Genomic DNA, 21391 nt, shown 5'->3' on the forward strand with positions numbered 1-21391 from the left:
TTTATTTATAACTTAAATTTTTTGGTATATTTTGAAAAAGAAGCCATATCTCGATAAAAGTTGACTTATCAAAAAAAGACTAAGAGGCAAAAAAGTTTTAGAAACACTGTGTTTAACTAATGGTACCACAATAATAGCTTAATTGGAACGAACACAAACATTTGGGGGGTTTAAAGGAACAAAACCCCCATACATTTTTTATGTAAATATAGTAAAAAAGAAGCCGTATCTCGATAAAACTGGCTTATTGAAAAAATACTAAGAGGCAAAAAAGTTTTAAAAACGTTGTGTTCAACTAATGGTACCACAATAATGAATTAATTGGAACGTACACAAAAGTTTGGGGGGTTTAAGGGAACAAAATCCCCATAATTTTTTATGGGGTGGACAAATTTCAATATAATTTTGTTTTAAGGTGGTCCTGCCATAAGAATGATACATGCCCCTTTTTAATAAAAAATCTCTGAGAGTTTTCGATATATTGAAAAAAATCGATTTTCATTTTGTAACTTCGGAGGGCTGTAACTTTTTTTACTAAGGTACTAAGGTAAGTTAGGTTCAACCGAACTATTCTTGACCCCAGAATGTGTGGTATAATTTATGACCATTCTTTTCGGGACACCCTGTATAATAATGACAAGAAGAAATGAAAAGAATTTATGGAAATTATAAATTTTCCGGTCATCAATATGGCTTCCTATATGAATGAACTCATGATAAAAACTCACCCGATAGCGATTCTCCCAAATTTTTACCAAATTAATACTTTTCTTCGTCAATAAAAACAGAACAAAACTTTCTCCTCCTTCAACTTAATTAAGATAGCTTCCGTATTAAAAAAAAATAATTTAAGGTGATTCCTTTTTTATTCAAAAAGCCACCGGCCACTTGGAACTTATTTATTTGAAGGTTCAGCTAACAGTGAAACTTTTTAAAAATTTGACAGTCCTCCTTCATACTTGCGACGGCGGCTACTCGTGGAACTAATGTCCAGTGTTGGCGGTGTTGCAAGATGGAAAAGTAACATTTTATAAATATTAAATTATTAATGATTTTAATTAAAATATTTCCATTAAGTAACGTTACGTTACAAGGCATGCAAACGAGCCGTATCCATCCTTGAGTCTCAAGTTTTTCTCTTGCATCTCTTGCTAGCCAACTCTATTCCGTTTGCCTCTGTCTCTACCTACTTCTACTTCTATCCCTTTTAATCCCCTTTCTTCAGTACTACTGCAAAGTAGTATTTTTTCCTACTGCGGCTTCTCAACGTAGAAGCCACTTCACCCTTTTCTTTACATCCCATCTATTAGCAGTTTTGTCCCACTACTTCCTTCTCATTTTTCCTTACTTCTGTTGGAGTATATATCTTTCTTTTTACTTTCACTCCAACAGAAGTTTTCTTATTTTTATTATACCTGGTCAGGGTCAGCACTTTCTCGACCGGCTGACACGATCGAGAGCTCATGTTTATATGGGTATCAATATCAAAATAAACATATTTTTACTGGAAAAGATGGCATAAATATTTTGTGTTTATTATCGTGTATTATCAGCGTAACTGAAATTATTTAACGAATTCGCGATAAGTTTGCTATAGAATACCTTATAACATAAGATGGCTGTGTATTTTGACGACAAAACCGGTAAAGGTAAGTAAAAGATATTTTGTTTTTTATAAGTATTTATTTTATGGTAACGGGGTTTGTGGTATAGATAAAGTCTCAACTTAAAGATAATAAACACGATTTAAGAAATTATTGGCTTGTTTGTAGAGATTTTGTCCCGTAATATTTGAATATCACGATATAGTGAGTTGTCGTCACACATTCAATTTTCAATAGCAGGAAATTAAAAATACTAAATATTATTTATTGGTTTGACTTTCTATTGTTTTTCTCTATTTGGATGATACAAGTGTTTTTCTAATTACAGGTGTGCCTTTTACCCACGATTTGGCTCTGGAGTTGTTAAATATGGCTATAAGTCTAAAATAGAAGATTTAGATGACGATGATTTTGAAGTTCAAATATTTGAAAATGACACCGATGACACGGATATTGAAGAAAGTGTATTGGATAAAGAATCTGTATTGGATGAAGAACGTGTTTCTTCAACCAGCTCTTCTTTAGCAAGGAGGCAATGGAAAGACACGACCTTTCAGCAAAAAAAAATTTGTTTTATTTTAGTCAGTATATAATAGCATGTTAACAAATTATAGAAATAATTTTTATTTGATACTAATAGTGTTTTACGTTTAATAAAAGTGAATTTTTTTATACACTCACGATCCTGCCTTCATAGAACATAAGCCGAGAGCGCACGAACGTGACAAGAAATTATTGGCTTGTTTGTAGAGATTTTGTCCCGTAATATTTGAATATCACGATAGTGAATTATCGTCACACATTCCCCCTTGGGGTAGGGGACCCCAAGCGGGGATTTTTGCAGTTACTCGAGCGCGTCACATTATTATAAGGGGAGAAACCTGGTACCCTGCAGATGTACCTCTACCATATAATGGCTCTTAACACAGTGAAGTTCGTTAACCTTTGTCGAGCGGCATAATTTTACACCGTTAACAGACGGCATAGGTATAACTGTACCTGTTATACATTTTCTTAAAAATTCGTTATACTAAAGGAAAATATATGTTAAATTTAAGATAATATTATTTATTACTAGCATAACTGGTAAATAATTGTTGAATGTTGCAATAAATAAATAATAATATTCGGTAATTTGTTCTTGAACAGATTTATAAAAAAATGTTAGAAGCCTCTATGGCATGACCGCTCTTATATATCGTAGATTATTGAAATTACTACAACAATAAACTGGAAAATAGTGGTCGTAAACAAATTCTAGGAAGAGTAGCATTGCATTGTATTTCGATTGGAAACATAGATCTCATCCCCATTTAGTTGTTTGGTGTTTGTCAATACGAGAATACCTAAACATTATCATGAATAATAGTGATTATACATCTAGTCTACCGAAATGGGGACAAAAAGGTGTGGATTATGGAGTATCTTCCACTAATACGTGTAGCAATGTCTTGTAATCCTTTCAAGACCATCCTATGATTTATATGATTTGACAACGAAAATACCCGCGAAGATCGCAAAAAAACCGATAAAGCTGCACTCATACGAGATATCTGGACAATGATGAATAAAAATTTGTAACAACTCTCCAAACCATCCCAATACATAACCACCGATGAACAATTGTTTCCATTTAGAGGCCGTACAAAATTTAAACAATACGTTCCAAACTCGCAAAATATGGGATCAAAGTATTTTTGCCTTGTGATGCATCAAACGCTTATCTCGTACAAGATCATCTTTATATTGGAAAAACAGCATAATATTATAGTTCCCTACAAGTTTACGTTGGCAAACAAACAGTTTTGGACCTGGTCACGCCTTATAAAAGTTATGGGCGGAATGTTACCACAAATAACTTTTTTACCAGTTTAGAATTCGCTAAATTCATTGCACATAACGTTAGTAGTGCTAGTAGGCACAGTTCGAAAAAATAAGAGATTTCTACCCAAAAATGTGCAAGCAAACAAGGAAAAAGCTGGTTTTCCACAAATTTTGTATATAATCATAATGCTAGTGTATGCTCTTATATGGTGCCAAAGAACAAAGCAGTAGTGTTACTCTCACCCATGCATATGACAGATAAAGTAGAAGACAGTGAAGTATCGAAGGCGGAATAATTATTCATAATCCGTTACAAAAAACAAAGGACTAACGCAGAACATTTTTGAACGATCATTCTAAAGATATTTGGTTGCCTTCATTTCAATCCCATTTCGATCCTTGATCGAAACAGAGTATGCATTTGCTGTAGATACTCATGTAGACAGACCGTAGATGATATCAAACAATTCGCGACCAAGCAGTGGATGAGAATTGCCAAGAGTAGAAATCGATGGAAGCAAATGGAAGAGGCTTATGTTCAGCAGTGGACAAACACAGGTTGAAGAAGAAGAAGAAGATCCCCCTCAAGTATCTCACAGCATTTGTGGATCTACTCTAGTAACCGAAAGTTGTCATGGTTAGGGAAACGAACGGTAAAACAATGTAAAACAAGAAATACTTGTGTAGTATGTTTTCTACCTGTATGTGACGAATATTCTTTGTCTAAAACGATATGTATGTGTTGCGAAAATCAACACTAACATTTATTTTTGTATTTTGATTCAAATAAGCTATCAGTTAAATACAAAATATATTGTTTTTTTATTATTTATGTAAAAAAAATGTACAGGATACAAATGTACCTACCTATGCCGTCGTTTAAGGGGGTAGGAACTATTTAAACCTCCTTCTGGGAACTGAATAAAGACTTTTTTGTTAAATTTGGCTCACATAATCTACTGGATAAACGTAGAGATGTCACAAAATTTCAAGTCTCTACCTCTTTGAAAAAAAAAAGTTACTCAAAAGTTACAATTGTACCTATGCCGCCCGACGAAGGTTAAGGGAGGCCCGAAAAAAAATCTATCCTTAAAAATACTCGAAATTGTTAGATTAAGATAAGGTAAGTTAAGTACATGCAAAAGAGTGTATATTTCAAAAATCTGACGATTTGAGCGGGGCGTAAGGAAATGAGTGAGTCAAAATTTTCACAAAATAAAAGCGAATATTTCGCGAAGTGAACGTCAGATCGAAAAACTAAAAAATAAGTCTTCAATAATTTTCAGAAATCTATCGAATGCTACTAAACATGACCCTCTACACAGAGAGAGGTGGGGGGTAAAATTAAAATTTTAAATACGAACACCGCCATATTTCGAAAAATGAACATCAGATCGAAAAACTCATTATGTCGCTGAAACTGAAATATCGCACGGTAAAATTTTTGTTGAGTGTACAGAGGGAACTACTCCGGGACTGATAACCTTTAAAGAATAATTCTTGTGGCGCCACCATCGTTACTTCGGTTAGCTTACGTTAGTTAGTCTAAAACTGGCTATACATTATGCACGATTCGCGATTCGTGATGCGCGATTCGCGATTCGTGGGCAGTGCACGCATAGTGTGTAGCGGCTAGTTCGTTGAGTGATTCTCGATTCGTAATGCGCGATGCGCGATTCGCGGTCAGTGCACGTTAGTGCACGAATAGTGTGTAAGGTCTTGTGCGTTAAAAATCGATTCATAAACAACATGATTCGTGTGTGCACAGTAATTCGCTTTTGGGAGCGGTAAATTAACGAATATCAAAGGCTGTGCATCAAAACAAATCGCTGATTCACCGAAATGTACATAGTTAATGCGACCATAAAACACCATCGAGTAAATCTTCGTAAAACTCGGTACATTCTCTAATTTAGTATACTCTGCAATAATTATATGCGTTTTTTTATATACCTTTTATTTGTTTATATAATAATAGATAATATATTTTTACAGTAAATTTAAAATAAGAAATACAGATATTTTCTAAAAAGCGGAACATTTTTAGGAATCGGTGGAACGCAGGACCTTTCAATAAAAAAACGGTACCGTTCCGCCAAAATCTAGAAGTGTGGTCGTTTTAAATTATTAACGTATGTTAAGCTGGCTACAGACTATGCACGATTCGCGATTCGTGATGCGCGATGCGTGATTCGTGGTAGTGCGTAGTAATTCGATATCATCTCGCTACACACTATGCACGATTCGCGATTCGTAATGCGCGATGTCTGGCCTGATTCATCGCAGTTTCAAATTAGTTCACTGAGTGTAAGCACCAGCATCAGATATAATTATTTTTAAGTTGTATGTATTTATACATATTTCTGCACTGAAAATATGGAGAGTGACGATGATGTGGCAATAGCTAGTGCTATTTTTGTAATCATGGCGCAAAAGAAGAAGAAGAAGGTTGTAAACAAACGTAAAAAACGCAGATGATGGAGTGTATCACTAAAAAAAGTTTATTAATGGCAAGCTAAAAATTTGTTAATAGGTTAACGGTGTCTCGTCGGACAAACTGTGATATATGGGAACACTGGAACAGGGGAAGTTTTAATTGTGGAACGGGTTAAAAATTTAGAACGCCAGACTACAAAAACGTCCCATGTATTTTGTCGAACAGAACTTCCAATTGATTTGTTACCCTTTCATTAAACTCTCATGCAAAAATCAGACTGGTATTTATCACCAACGGGGCATTTTAATAAGTCCGACACGTAGAACAATATCAAATGACAGGAATTATGACAGGTGATAAATAGCAGTCTGATTTTTTGCATGAGAGTTTAGTGAAAGGGTAGCACATCAATTGGAAGTTCTGTCCGACAAAATACGTGGGACGTTTTCGTAGTCTGACTTTCCAAATTTTTAACCTGTTCCACAATTAAAACTTCCCCTGTTCCAGTGTTCCCGTAGATCAAAGTTTGTCAGGCTAGACACCGTTAAGCTATTAACAAATTTTTAGCTTGCTGTTAATCAACTTTTTTTTGGTACACGGGATCCAGGCCTATATACTTAACGCAAATTTTACATATGTATATGATAATAATTAATAAATGGTGCAGAATTTTATTTACGTGAAAGAATGTTGTTTGTATAAAAAAAAAACAGATAATAATCGTTCGATTCAGTACAGCGAATCTCTATTTCAAGATCCTAAAATAATGGGAACTCAAATTGACATTAATTATAAAAACTATTATTGTTTTTTCCTTAAAAATTAATATTGATCGTTTTTCGTGGATGATTTTCTAAGTTCAATTATTTATATTTAATTTGTTTAATAATTATTAAAATACTAAATACTGCACAAGCACAATTGAATTACAATTGTTTTTAATTCCACTAAAAAACAACAAGAACGCGGACTTAACACCACATTTTCATTGCAGACCAGGGCATTTAGCACTAAAAACACCCGAATAAATAAATTTTTAAATACAGCACCTAGAGACTTGCAGTTTTTTGCAATATGTTCAGGATGACGTCAGGAAAAAAGTCTACTATTCAAAAGTGGGTGGAAATGCATAATTGCACTGTAAAGTGCATAAACTGCATCCAAAATTGCATAAATATAAAAATAATGTCAAAATCAGTATACTAAGGAACAAAATTTATTATTTGTTGGGGGGGGGGGTTTGGGAGTCACTGAATATGATTACGCCATCAGAACTGATCCCAGGATCACCTGGTCAAGAGACGTCATCTTCTGGAGTTTCGATGGTTTTCGGCATTAAATCTATGCAAACGGATTACTTGGGAGTTAGGAGACGGATTAGGGGTCGCTAAATACGAATATGATATCCGAATTGACCCACGGAGTACCTGGTGCCCAGGATCGCTACTAAGGCACGTCATCTTCTGGAGTTTCGAGGGATTTCGGCACTAAATTGATGTAACTGGACTACTAGGGGAGTTTTTGAGGTGGTTAAACACAAAGATGCCATCAGGCTAGACCTTAGGATCACCTGGTGCCCAAGGCTAGTGTAAGGGACGTCATCTTCTGGAGTTTCGAGGGCTTTCGGTATCAAATTGATGCAAACGGATTACTTACGGATTTTTGAGGTCGCTAAACACGAATATGCCATCAACACCTACTCCCTGTGCACCTGGAGCTCAAGCTCACTGCAAGGGGCATCCTCTTCTGGAGTTTGAGATATTTCTGCATTAAATTGATAAAAATGGATTACGCGGGGGGTTTTTGGAGTCGTTAAACACGAATATGCCATCAGAACAGACCTCTCGACCACCTGGTGGCCAAGGTCATTGCAAGGAACGTCATCTTCTGGAGTTTCGAGGGCTCTCGGTATTAATTGATGCAAACGGTTTACTTACGTGTTTTTGGGGTTGCTAAACACGAATATGATATCAGAATTGAACTCCGGAGTATCTGTTGACGAGGATCGCTACTAGGGCACGTCATCTTCTGGAGTTTCGAGGGTCTTCGGAATAAAATGGATGCAAATAGATTACTCGGGGAGTTTTTGAGGTCGCTAAATACGAATATGCCAATAGAACAAACCCACGGAACACCTGGTGCTCAGGATCACTGCAAGGGACGTCATCTTCTGGAGTTTTGAGAAATTTCGGCATTAAATTGATGCAAATGGATTACTGAGGGCTTATTGAGGTCGCTAAATACGAATATGCCATCAGAACTGAATCCCGAAGAACCTGGTGCCCAAGGTTATTGCTAGAGACGTCATCTTCGGGAGCTTCGAAAGTATTCGGTACTAAATTAATGCAAACGGATTACTCATAGGTTTTTGGGGTTGCTGAACGCGAATTGTCGCGAATACGCCATCACATCTCACCCTCGGAGCACCTGGTGCCTATTGTAGGTCATCTTCTGTAGTTCCGAGGGTTTTCGGCATTCATTTGATGCAAACGGATTATTTACTAATCGGATTTTGGCGTTGTTGAACACTATTACGTCATCAGAACAGACATCAGAGCACCTGATACATAGGACACGTCATCTTCTGTAGTTTCGATAGTTTTCAGTACTAAATTAGTGCAAACGGCTTACTCTTGAGTTTTTGGGGCTGCTGAATATTAAGATGCCATCAGACCCAACGCACGCAGCATCTGGTGCTTAAGGAAGGTCATCTTCTGGAGTTGTGAGCGTTTTCGGTACTAAATTGATGAAAACGGATTACTCATGGGTCTCTCAGGTACCTGAACACTAAAACGCTATCAGAACAGACACCGAAGCACCTGGTGCCTAAAGCATGTTATCTTTTGGAATTTCGAGAGTTTTCGGTACTAAATTGATAAAAAAGGATTACTTTTTGATTTTGGGGTTGTTGAACACGAATAGGGTTTACATGAGGAATTCTGGAGTATCTAGTGATTACGGTAACCACTAATAATGCCAACCCATAATAAAACTCATGTAAAAAAATTAAATATATCAACATAGTAGAGTTCGTATTCCGTAAACCGAAAAACCCATGAGCAATTCGTTTACAGCAATTTACCTGGGCACCAGGTATTCCAAAGTTCAATTATGATGGCATATTCGTGTTTAGCGACCCCAAAAACCCGTAAGTAATCCGTTTGCATCAATTTAATACCGAAATCCCTCGAAGCTCCAGAAGATGACGTCCCTTGCAGTGACCTTGGACACCAAGTGATCCGGTGGTCTGTTCTGATGGCACATTCGTTTCTAACAAAACAAAAACCCCAGGGCTCCAGGTGCGCAGAGAGTCGGTTCTGATGGCATTGTCGTGTTTAACAACCTCAATAACCCTCCAGTAATCCATTTGCATCAATTAAATGCCGAAAACTCTCGAATCCCCAGAAGAAGACGTGCCCTAGTAGCGACCCTGGGCATCAGGTACTCCGGAGGTCAGTTCTGATATCATATTCGTATTTACCGACCCCAAAAAACCCGTGAGTAATCAGTTTACATCAATTTAATGCCGAAAACACTCGAAACTCTAGAAGATTACGTGCCTTAGCAGCGATCCTGGGCACCAGGTACTCCGCAATTCAATTCTGATTGCATATTCGTGTTAAGCGACCCCATAAACCCGTAAGTAATCCGTTTGCATCAATTTAATACCGAAAGCCCTCGAAAGTCCAGAAGATGACGCCCCTTGCAGAGACCTTGGGCACCAGGTGATCCAGAGATCTGTTTTGATGGCATATTCGTGTTTAGCCACCTCAAAAACCCCCGAATAGTCCAGTTGCATCAATTTAGTGCCGGTATCCCTCGAAATTCCAGAAGATGACGTGCCTTAGTAGCGACCCTGGGCACCAGATACTCCGTAGGTCAAGTCTAATGCCATATTAGTACTTATTGACCCCTAAAACCCGTAAGTAATCCGTTTGCATCGATTTAATGCCGAGAACCATCGAAACTCCAGAAGATGACGTCTTTTGCCGTGACCTTGGGCACCAGGTGATCCGGGGATCAGTTCTGATGGCGTAATCATATTCAGAGTCCGAAAAAACCTCCAAATAATAAACTTTGTTCCTTAGTATACTGATTTTGACTTTATTTATATATTTATGCAATTTTGGATGCATTTTATGCACTTTACAGTGCAATTGTGCATTTCCACCCATTTTTGAATAGTAGATTTTTTTCATGACGTCATCCTGAACATAGTGCAAAAAACTGCAAGTCTCTATGTGCTGTATTTAAAAATTTATTTATTTTGTGCTAAATGCACTGGTCTATTGCGACAAAGCGGGGACATATGAGATGAAATAACAATTACAGTTTAGTTATCTATATTTTATTGTATACATTCATATATTCTTCGAATATAGCGGCAACGAACTAGCCGCTACACACTATGAGTGCACTGCCCACGAATCGCGAATCGCGCATCACGAATCGCGAATCGTGCATAGTCTGTAGCCAGCTTAACAGACGTTAATAATTTAAAACGACCACACTTCTAGATTTTGGCGGAACAGTACCGTTTTTTTAGTGGAAGGTCCTGCGTTCCACCGATTCCTAAAAATTGTCCGCTTTTTAGAAAATATCTGTATTTCTTATTTTAAATTTACTGTAAAAATAAAATAAAAATCTATTATTATATAAACAAATAAAAGGTACATAAAAAACGCATATAATTATTGCAGAGTATACTAAATTAGAGAATGTATCGAGTTTTACAAAGATTTACTCGATGGTGTTTTATGGTAAGGTGAACTACGGTGTGATAAATGCAATGCTGAATGTTCGGTCTGATATGGTGCAAAAAATGATATTACTAAACATCTAGCGACAAAGAGGCACAAACGATTTTTAATGACGCCACTTCTTTGTTTAAAATGGAACAATCTTTTCGCATTGATAGCAATCAATGCTAGCATTAGCGAAAGGACTATTTGCTTTCCACGACATAATCAAAATTTCAGATTAATAGATTATACGTCGCAAATGATCAAAACTTTATACGACAAAAAATTTGGATATACAAGGACAAAAACCGAAGCAGTTATGTTTTTTCACCATATTCGTTTTCACGATATGATGCCATATCGTGAAATAGACGTTTTCACCATATATTCTGATGCTTCCAACCACAAAGATTTTTTTATTTGATACACTGCATTTTACAATCTACTCTATATACAAAGTAATAAATAAATTGTAAAATAAGTCAATTAACATGAGTTAGGTACCGTCCAGTGACGGTTCTCTAAGCATTATTGTGGTAGGTCGTCTGGCCATATCCTCTTCAGTCTTCTTTCACCAAGTGGTTGAGTGAATAAATTATTTATCAATTCGTTGGTGTGGGTGTGGTCAGTGGTGCAATTTTCATATTTTATTAAATGATTCTTTATTAAGTCCTTGACTAGTGGGATGTCCAGATCATTGTGAAGTGTCTGGTTAGATACGTACCGTGGAGCTTTACTTATCATACGGAGTAGTTTGGACTGGAATGTTTGTAGTATCTTCGTATTTGAAGATTTACTGCAGCCCCATAGTTCTTTTCCGTATGACCAAACTGGTAAAAGTATAGCTTTGTATAGAAGCAGTTTATTTTTAAGAGATAACTGAGACCTCTTGTTAAATAGCCAGTTCATATTTTTTAGTTTAAGATCCAATTCTTTACGTTTAGTTTTAATGTACCACAAAGATTAAAAAAATTTCCGACTATTGTTAGATTTTTTTATCCAGAAATAGGAATTACAATTAGAATATTAGATTTTGTTTCATTGCCGAATGAAACTTCAAAAATAATTTTTGACTCAATAAGTACTATTTTAAAAAGATTAATTTGAATAATAAAATTATTGCTTATTGTGCGGGTAAAATTAACGCAAAGTTCGGTGGAAAAGCTAGAAGAGGCATCAATATCGTTTTTTCGAAACTTAACGAACATTTGAACAAAAACAATGTTGAAGTAGGTTGTGCAGCGCACATTCTACTTAATACGTATGCTATTCAAACAGCATCGACGTATCTGCTTCCAGTTGATGTTGAAAATATTGAAAATAATGTACTGTGCGTTTTAAAAGGTTGAAGGATTTTTGTGAAAGCGCAAAAATCGAATATTAATGAATTCTTGGTGACAGCAAAACAGGCTCTTTTGCCAGCTGTAGAAAATATTTAAAGAACTGCCAAGTATATTGCAACTGTTTTTTTGAAAATGGCTTATCACAAAGGCTTCAGTTCATACACAACCAAGCTACATTATTTCACATTGCTGTGAAAAAAGGGGGAAAATTTCAATTACGAAAGGGTCAAATGAAATTAATAATTACGAGAGAGAAAAATTGATAACGATTATTTCCTTTAATTATTTTAAAACTCATCACTAGGTTGGAAGGACAAAGTCCCACTAAACTACTTGAAATATCTTCATGAATAGACATTTCAATTCAAAGATACTAAAAATTTTCCCCATCTCATCTGAGGTCGCTCTCTTGCTCTCTTTCCTGTACATGGTCTCCATTGTTGTATCGTGGTATTCCACCTATTGTCCGTTTGTCTGGCGTTATGGCCTGCGAAGCTCCATTTTAGCCTGGCTATATGTTGCCTTGCGTCTTTGACTTTTGTTTTATTTCTTACCCAGTTGTTTTTGTTTTTCGTCTGTTAATTTTACTCCTAACACTGCTCTCTAAATGGATCTTTGCGTCTTCATTATTTTATCCTTGTTTGCTTTGGTCAAGGTCCATGTTTTTCATGCGTATGTGAGAATTGGGAGTATGCCTGGTCAAAAACTCTTGTTTTTAAGTATTGTTGTATTTTTTTATTTCTTTAGGGTCCATTGTAATTGTGCAAATCCTGCCCAGGCTAATCTGGTCCTACTTTTTATTTCCGCTGTTTGGTTTTCCTTATTTATTTGTATTATCTGTCCCAAATATATTTAATCATTAACCGGTTCTATTGTGGTGTCGTATTGTTACGTTTCTATTATCTTGTGTGTTTGTCATTGTTTTTGTCTTGGCAAAATTAATTTTTAGACCTATTTGTTCAGATTCATTTGCATATATGCTTGAAATTCCATAGAAAGGATAAAATTTATAAGGAATTATACCCGTAGGCAAAGTATGACCTTCCCATCACGTGGGATGTAAAGTGAGTTGTTTTGTCTCTACATGCCGACAGTTAGATTGCAACAATCAGTTTATGTTGAAACTAACTGATCTAACTGTCGTCATTTAGAGACAAAACAACTCACTGTATGTATACCCCACGTGATGGGAATGCCATGCTTTGCCTAAGGACATAATTCCTTATAAATATTATCCATCCTGTGGAATTCCAAGCAAATATGCATTTATAACATAACTATATAACATTTAAAGGGTTCTCACCCTCGTATTTCTTTGGTGGCTCAGCTAGCATTCAACCTGTTTATTTTTTAACACTGATGATGATTTTTTAAGAAAATCGAAAAGGTTGGGAAAACTTAATGGTATTTTAATAAAAAAATTTATACTTTTTACAAAGGATTTTTCAATAAAATTTTTGTGATTTGTTATAAAACTGCCTTTCTATTGGATTATTTATGTTTTTAGGCACTAAGTTTAATTTTAGTTGACTTTATTTATTTCTAATAACTTACTTCTAAACAAATGAAAGACACAGAATTTATATATTTTATTTTACAAACTACGATCTAATTTATTTATTACACCAAATCTAATAATGTACTTACATAATTAAAATTACACAAGTATATCGCGCCCGACACATATCAAAATACCGCGACGTATTCAAATTCACAACTGAACTCTAACCTCAAAAATGTGTATTTATATGGTTATATACAATTAGGTTACTGATTTCCAGAAACATTGAAAAGTAAATATAATAATAAAAAGGTTCATCGATGGCTTTCTAGAAGCGCTGATACGTAAACAAGTGTCTCGCCGACGGAAAAGGTTTGACAGTTCGTCGCAAAAAGCTTCTGGTGTTGACAGGGCCGGCTTGGGTCCGTGACATTGCCCCCTCCTTAAAAGATGGTTCCTCATGGAACCTTGTAGGGACTCGAACTGGATGCTGGTATCTGCAACTGGACCCTCTTTTACAACTCCCAGTTGTATAAAAGTGGCAGGGGACGGTCTTCGCACCGCACCAGTAACTATGCGGATTGCAACAGACTAACACCTGGACCTCGGTGTCTTTAAAATTTTTTTTCTACCATATTTCGGATAACTCTCCAGTCTAATTGACGACATTCTAACTTTGGCATGGCTAACTTTTGCACGTCGGACTCCAACACGTGCTCTTTCAATTGAAATAATGCATCCAATGAGACAGTGTCTTTTGGTACCAGACCAGATAGAATAGGTAACGTAATGCATCTTAGAGTTTCAATGCTTTGCCAGGAGCTGGCAGTTGGCATTTAAGTTCTGCAGCTCGACCAAACTTCCTTCGAAAGGCAGATGACAACCCTCGTGCGTCTTTGATACTGGCTGGGATGGTATGGGCCAGTGAATAGTCATCGGAAAGTGCGTGTAGATCTCGCTTTTCTTCAGTGGTAACACCATGTCTCGCTTTACCGGTACCTCCAAAGGCCCCCATGAACTCCTCAAACGTGAGGTCAGGTACTTCGCGAACTTGGTTTACTTCCACTTCTTCATCTATGTCGTGGTCTCCCTCGTACGGCGCCAACCGGTTATGGTGGACTACCAGCGGCTTTCCCTAGGAATCTTGCTTGTTCTGTAGATAACGTCATTAATTTTCTTGATAAGAGGTACGGGCCTTCCCAGAACTGCTGCAACTTGGGACAACAACCTTTTCGCTTCTTTGGATTATAAAGCCACACTTTGTCGTTCTCCTTAAAACATCCCTTCTCGGCTTGGCTACCGTATCGTTAGCGATCTGAATTCGGTCGCTAGCGATCTGAAGATGGGAACGGACCAACTCATGTATATCGTCCATTCTTCCTCGCAATTCATTCACATAATCCTCACCAGCCACACCTTCTCCAGGTCGACATCCAAACTCTAGATCACAGGGTAGACGCATCTCACGTCCAAATAGGACTATTGCTGGTGTTTGACCCGTCGATTCATTAACAGCATATCTATAGGCCATTGCGAAGAGCGGAAGGTACTGGTCCCAGTCTCGCTGATGATTGGACACCATCTTGGTCAAATACTTGCCGACTGTCTTATTCATACGCTTCACCATTCCATCCGATTGCGGGTGATAGGCCGTGGCTCTTGTCTTTTTCATGCCTAGTCTATCACAAATTTCCTGAAATAGATCGCTCTCAAAGTTCCTTCCTTGGTCACTATGAATCTCCAGAGGCACTACAAATCGGCTGATGCAGTCTTTGATATTAAGACATCTGCAATAGTGGCGGCCTTCTGGTCTGGAATTGCGTAGATCTCAGTCCATTTCGTAAAGTAATCCATTACCAATAACATGTATTTGCATCCATTTTCACTTTCTGGAAATTTCCCGGCAATATCCAAAGCTATTATTTCAAACGGACTTCCAACATTGTACTGTCTCATAGGAGCCTTTCTTTTCCGGTAGGGTCCGTTACTTGTAGCACAGGTAGTACATTTCTTACACCAGTCCTTAACATCGTCGAAACTATTCATCCAATAAAATCGTTCCCGAATTCTCTGAAGGGTTTTCTTTACACCAAAATGCCCCCCTGATGGACTGTCGTGTAACTGACGAAGTACTTCGGCTACTATGCTCTTTGGAATCACCAACTGTGTTCTCCTCGCTGAACCATCATCATTTTGCATTACTCGTTTAAGCAAGCAGTCTTCCAAGATAAATGAGACGCACTGGGCCCAATACGCCTTAACTACTGATGAGCCTAGACTTGATATTTCTTGCCAAGATGGTCGACGATTTTCTTATTTTCATTTTAGAATCTTCTGTAAAACTGGATCTTTTCCTTGTTCTTCCTTGATCTTGGTAGGCGTCCACTCGTCGTTGACCACTGTTGTTCTTAGTGCTGGTGCTTCCTTTGACTCCGTTTTGTTGCAATGGGAACACTCTGCTGGGCACGACCTTCTAGATAGAGAATCAGCGTTCCTGTGGCTAACTCCGGCCCGATGCTCTATCTTGAAATCATATTCTTGAAGTCGTTCAATCCATCTGGCTATCTGAACCTCTGGATTCTTGAACTGCATTAACCATTTAAGGGCGGCATGGTCGGTTCGGATTAGAAACTTCCTTCCATAGAGGTATTGATAGAAGTGCTCTACTGATTTCACTACTGCTAGAAGTTCTCTTCTCGTGACGCAATAATTTTGTTCAGGTTTTGAAAGCACTTTACTAAAATATCCAAGGACTCGTTCCTGTCCTCCTTGAATCTGAGACAGCACTCCTCCAATTCTCACATTACTTGCATCCGTATCTAAAGTGAACTCTCCTTCTGACAGTGGATACCCTAGTATTGGTGCTGTAATTAAATGCCTCTTTAAAGTTTCAAAGGCCGTTTGGCAGTCTTCATTCTAGCAATAATCCCTTGCTTCCTCTGTAAGTCATGTTAATTGCTTAGCGACATCTGCAAACTTCTTAATGAACCTCCGGTAGTAAGTACATAGTCCCAGAAAACTTCTCACTTGATGTTTATCAGTTGGTTCAGGCCATTCCTTAATGGAATCGATTTTTCCTTTATCCACGGCCATTCCTTCTTTGCTGACTATATGACCTAAATAATTGACTTTACTTTGAAATAGCTGACATTCCTTGGGATTTTACATTAACTGGGCAGCTTTAAGTCGATTAAAAACGTCCTCTAAATTCTTCAGATGGTCTTCAAAGGTCTCTCCCAAAACGATTATATCGTCTAAATACCCCAGGCACGTTTTCCAAGATAACCCTCTCAACACATTTTCCATAAGCCTCTCAAATGTCGCAGGAGCATTACAGAGTTCAAACGGCATAACGTTGAATTCCCATAATCCAAATCCTGTAGTGAAGGCCGTCTTCTCCTTGTCCACTGGATCCATGTCTACCTGCCAATATCCAGACTTCAAGTCCAACGTAGAAAACAATTTACTTCCAGCCAATGTATCCAACGTGTCGTCGATCCGAAGCAGAGGATAATTATCTTTCTTGGTAACATTATTCAACAAACGGTAGTCCACACAGAACCTCGTAGTTCCATCTTTCTTCTTGACCAGGGCCACCGGAGAGACCCATGGGCTCGTAGAAGGTTCTATCTTAGGTAGGTCTTTCTTCATTTCTTGAACAATTCTTTCAGCTTCCTGTCTCTTCGCCTGTGTTAATCGTCGAGTTGTTTGGCGAATTGGCCTAGCGGTACCAGTGTCAATTTTATGTTTGACAAATGTCGTTCTTCCTGTCTCTTCTCCTTTCGGTACGAATATGTCACGATGTTGCCGAAGAAATTCCCTTAATTTCCTTTTTTCCAGTTGATTTAGAGATTGGCCTGCAACTGAAACCATTTGGTCGAACTTGTCGTTGGAATTATCTGATGTTGTCGTCTGACGGATTATGGACGTCACGGGTAAACAAGTTCCTACTTTTGTCTCCTTCTCGATGGTCACCGGGTAGTCATTGACATTAATTAATCTCACGGGAAGTTCTTGAGCAGAAGTAACCAATTCATTTCCAATTATGATTCCTCGGCCAACCTCCTCGTCGTGGTTCCATGGCTCCACCATAGCAGGTGTTCCTTCTTCTACAATTCCCTGTAGCCGCGCTACGATGATCATTTCACTCCTCGCAGGCACAACTGTATCTTCTTTAATGGCTGCTAGCACAGTGCTCTCATCATGTGGATGAAGAAATACCTCCTCGTTGCCAACTTTGATTACCCTGTTCTTAAAATCCAATTGAAATACATGCAAATTCATTACGTCCATTCCTAATATAATATCTTCTTCGATGTCTGCAACTATGACAGCATGGACGAACTTTTCTGCTCCAATCTCTAATTGTATTTGGATTTCTCCGTGGATGTTGGCATTTTCACCTGTGGCAGTACGCAGTCGCAACCTCGTTGGTAAGAGCTTCTTACGACTGTTTATAACTGACGGTCGTATAATGGTCCTGGTCGCTCCGGTATCCACTAACAATGTATACTTTTTACCATTTATTTCTCCATCTACATATACACTACCTTCACGACATTTCAAAGAAGCTATTAGTATGAGAGGGTCTTTGGAAAAGTTACGGGTCGAAGCTGCCCCCCTAAGGCCGACCCGTTCTATTTTTCCTACTGGTAAGTCTCTTGATTGCTATTGTACCTAGGGTACTTACATGAACTCCGTACGTGTCCTATTTCACCAAAATTCCAGCACCTTATAGTCTTCGTTTTCTCGTATGAAATGCCCTTTACCATATCTGGTCCAGTTTGTCTTCATCCTCTTCCTCTTTCACAGTCCTAACTTTACTGTACCCGCCAGAGGTCTGGGTAGCTGATTCGTATTCGAGGGCGGCTGAGAAGATATCAACCAGCGTCTTGTGACGAGCTAATAGCAGTGTTCTTTGCATTTCATGATCACGAAGGCCATCAATGAATGTTTGAATAGCCATCTTTTCCATCATGTCTTCGGGAGCTGTTGGATATGCATATAGTATTAACCTGGCAATATCAACCTCGTATTCTTGAAGAGCTTCATTTTTGAGCTGTCTCTTTTTGAGCTGTTCGAAGTCATCTGTCTCCTCTACGGCTATGGTCTGGAGGACATCCAAAGCGTCGCCTCGAAGAGCAGTAGTGAGGTTTACAGCCTTTTCTTTTTCGGACCATCCGTTCGCCCTGGCCGCGGATTAGAACTGTTTCATGTAGTTGTTCCATGATGACTTTCCGTCGAAATTTGGCACCTTAACACGAGCATGACTTATACTCCCTTCAACTATCGGCCGTGGATCCAATTTGTAATTGGTTTCATCATCTTTAATGTCTGTTAAGGTGGGTTCCATCGCTTTGTCTACTTTTTCCGTTTCCTTCATTTTCTTTTCCATTTCTTTGATTTTTTCTTCAAAAGTAGATTTTAGGGATGATATCTTGTCGTCAAAATCATAGCTGACTTTAGAGATGCTAGCAGAGATCTCATTAGTCATCTTGCTTTCAAGGAATGAAATATCACCCGAAACTTTCGAAATTTCACTAGAAACTTTCTGTTTTAATGATGTTATATCCGCCGAAACTTGGGATATTTCACCAGAAACCTTTTTCTCTAACGATGTAATGTCTGTCGAAACTTTCGAAACATCCGAGGAAACTTTCGAAATCTCGCCAGAAACTTGAGAAATATCTTTAGAAATTGACGATATCAAAGCAGCTTGCCTGTCCTCAAACACGTAGGTTTCTGGATCATGACACTCTTCTTGTAGTGCGTTCTTCAGACCATCGACTAGATCAGCCTTTTCCCAGCTGAGTCCAGCTCGCAATTTTCCAGTTCTGTTCTGAGCTCCGTAAGGCGCAGGTCACAAACTTTCGGCTTATACTGTGAAGACATGGTCACACACTTTATTTATTACGAGTTTGTTAATTTATTATTAAATTATCCACACTGTATTTAACCGAGTTTATATTCTTTATTTTTTTATCCACTTCTGACCCAATGTTATAAAACTGCCTTTACTATTGAATTATTTATGTTTTTAGGCACTAAGTTTAATTTTAGTTGACTTTATTTATTTTTAATAACTTACTTCTTAACAAATGAAAGACACAGAATTTATATATTTTATTTTACAAAGTACGATATCTAATTTATTTATTACACCAAATCTAATAATGTACTTACATAATTACAATTACAAAAATATATTGCGCCTGACACATATCAAAATACCGCGACGTATTCACATTCACAACTGAACTCTAATCTCAAAAATATCTATTTATATAGTTATATACAATTAGTCTACTGATTTCCAGAAACATCAAATGGTAAATATAATAATAAAAAGGTTCATCGATGGCTTTCTAGAAACGCCGATACGTAAACAAGTGTCTCGCCGGCGGAAAGGGTTTCAGACAGTTCGTCGCCAAAAGCTTCTGGTGTTGACCACGGTACACAGAGAACCGGTATGCCGATTTTCGTCGCTAAATTTGGTTTCGGCCGCGCAGCACGTCACGTGGGAACCTAACAGATATTTTTTGCTTATTGTTTGGATGCATTATTTCGTATGTGGTGGCGTTGAAAATGAATAGATTGAGCCGGTTTTAAAATATTAAGCTGTTAACGATTGAAGTAATTCTATATTTTAGTTACAAATTGTTGTTTATTAGCATAACCGTGTATTTTTAAAACTATTATAATATAACTATTAGTTTTATAGTAATTTATTAAAACCGAGACAATAATGCCATTTGAGGTGATATTATGCATGTGCAGAACACGAACATATATTAGAATGAGGGATATTAACAGAAAAAAGTTTTAAAAACTGCCAGAGATCACTTGACAAAAAGATATCTAAATTTTCTAATTTTAAAAAATGATTTTATTTGTAGATACTTTATAATTCTAATATTATTAATAAAACTTTTCCCGCAAATTTGTTTTTTTAATAATATACATAATATGTATATAGTATTTAATATAGGTACATAATTGATTTAAAGTTAAACCAGGTTAGAAATCTAAAAGTTTAAAGTGCGAACATTTTATACATACATATACAGAGTGGGCTAACGAAAACAGTCCACCTCGATATTTGGCAGTATTTATTAGATTCTAAGGAAATGAAGAAACAGGTCGATTTTTAATCTAAGGGGTATACATTTTTACGGTACATACATCTGTCATTTGTCAACCCCCTCCCTTCCATTTATCCCACCCCTTATTTTTAAATAGGGAATACGGGTCGTGTGCTACCTCATTTGAAATGTTATTAAATTCTTTATTCAGTAATATTAACATTGACATAATTATTTATACAGGGTGTCCAAGAAAAATTATTTTGAATTAAATTAATTGGCACAAAAAGAAGAATGTATGCAATTTATTGAAATCAAAATACATTCTACTACTGACAGAAAACAGAGAAAAATGTTTATTTGATAAATAAATATTGTTTTTCGCTTAAATTCAATATTCAACCTACCAAGAGGCAGATGGGTGGCAGCTTGAATATTGAAATTAAGCGAAGAGCCATGTTTATTTATCAAAAAACATTTTTTTCTGACAGCAGTAGAATATATTTTGAATTAAATAAATTATATACATTCTTCTTTTTGTGTCAATTAATTTAATTAAAATATTTTTTCTTGAACACCCTGTATAAATAATTATGTTTATGTTTATATTACTGAATAGAGAATCGAGTAATCTTTTAAATGAGCTAGCACACGACCCCTATTCCCTATTTAAAAATAGGGGTGGGGGGAGTGGAACGGAGGGGGTTGACAAATGACAAATGTATGTACCGTAAAAATGTGTCACACTTAGATCAAAAATCGACCTGTTTCGTCATTTCCTTAAAATCTAATAAATACTGCCAAATATCGAGGTAGACTCTTTTCTTTGGCCCACTCTGTATATTATGTATGTATATT

This window comes from Diabrotica virgifera, chromosome 4 (genome assembly GCF_917563875.1).
Source record: "Diabrotica virgifera virgifera chromosome 4, PGI_DIABVI_V3a".
Lineage (NCBI taxonomy): Eukaryota > Metazoa > Arthropoda > Insecta > Coleoptera > Chrysomelidae > Diabrotica > Diabrotica virgifera.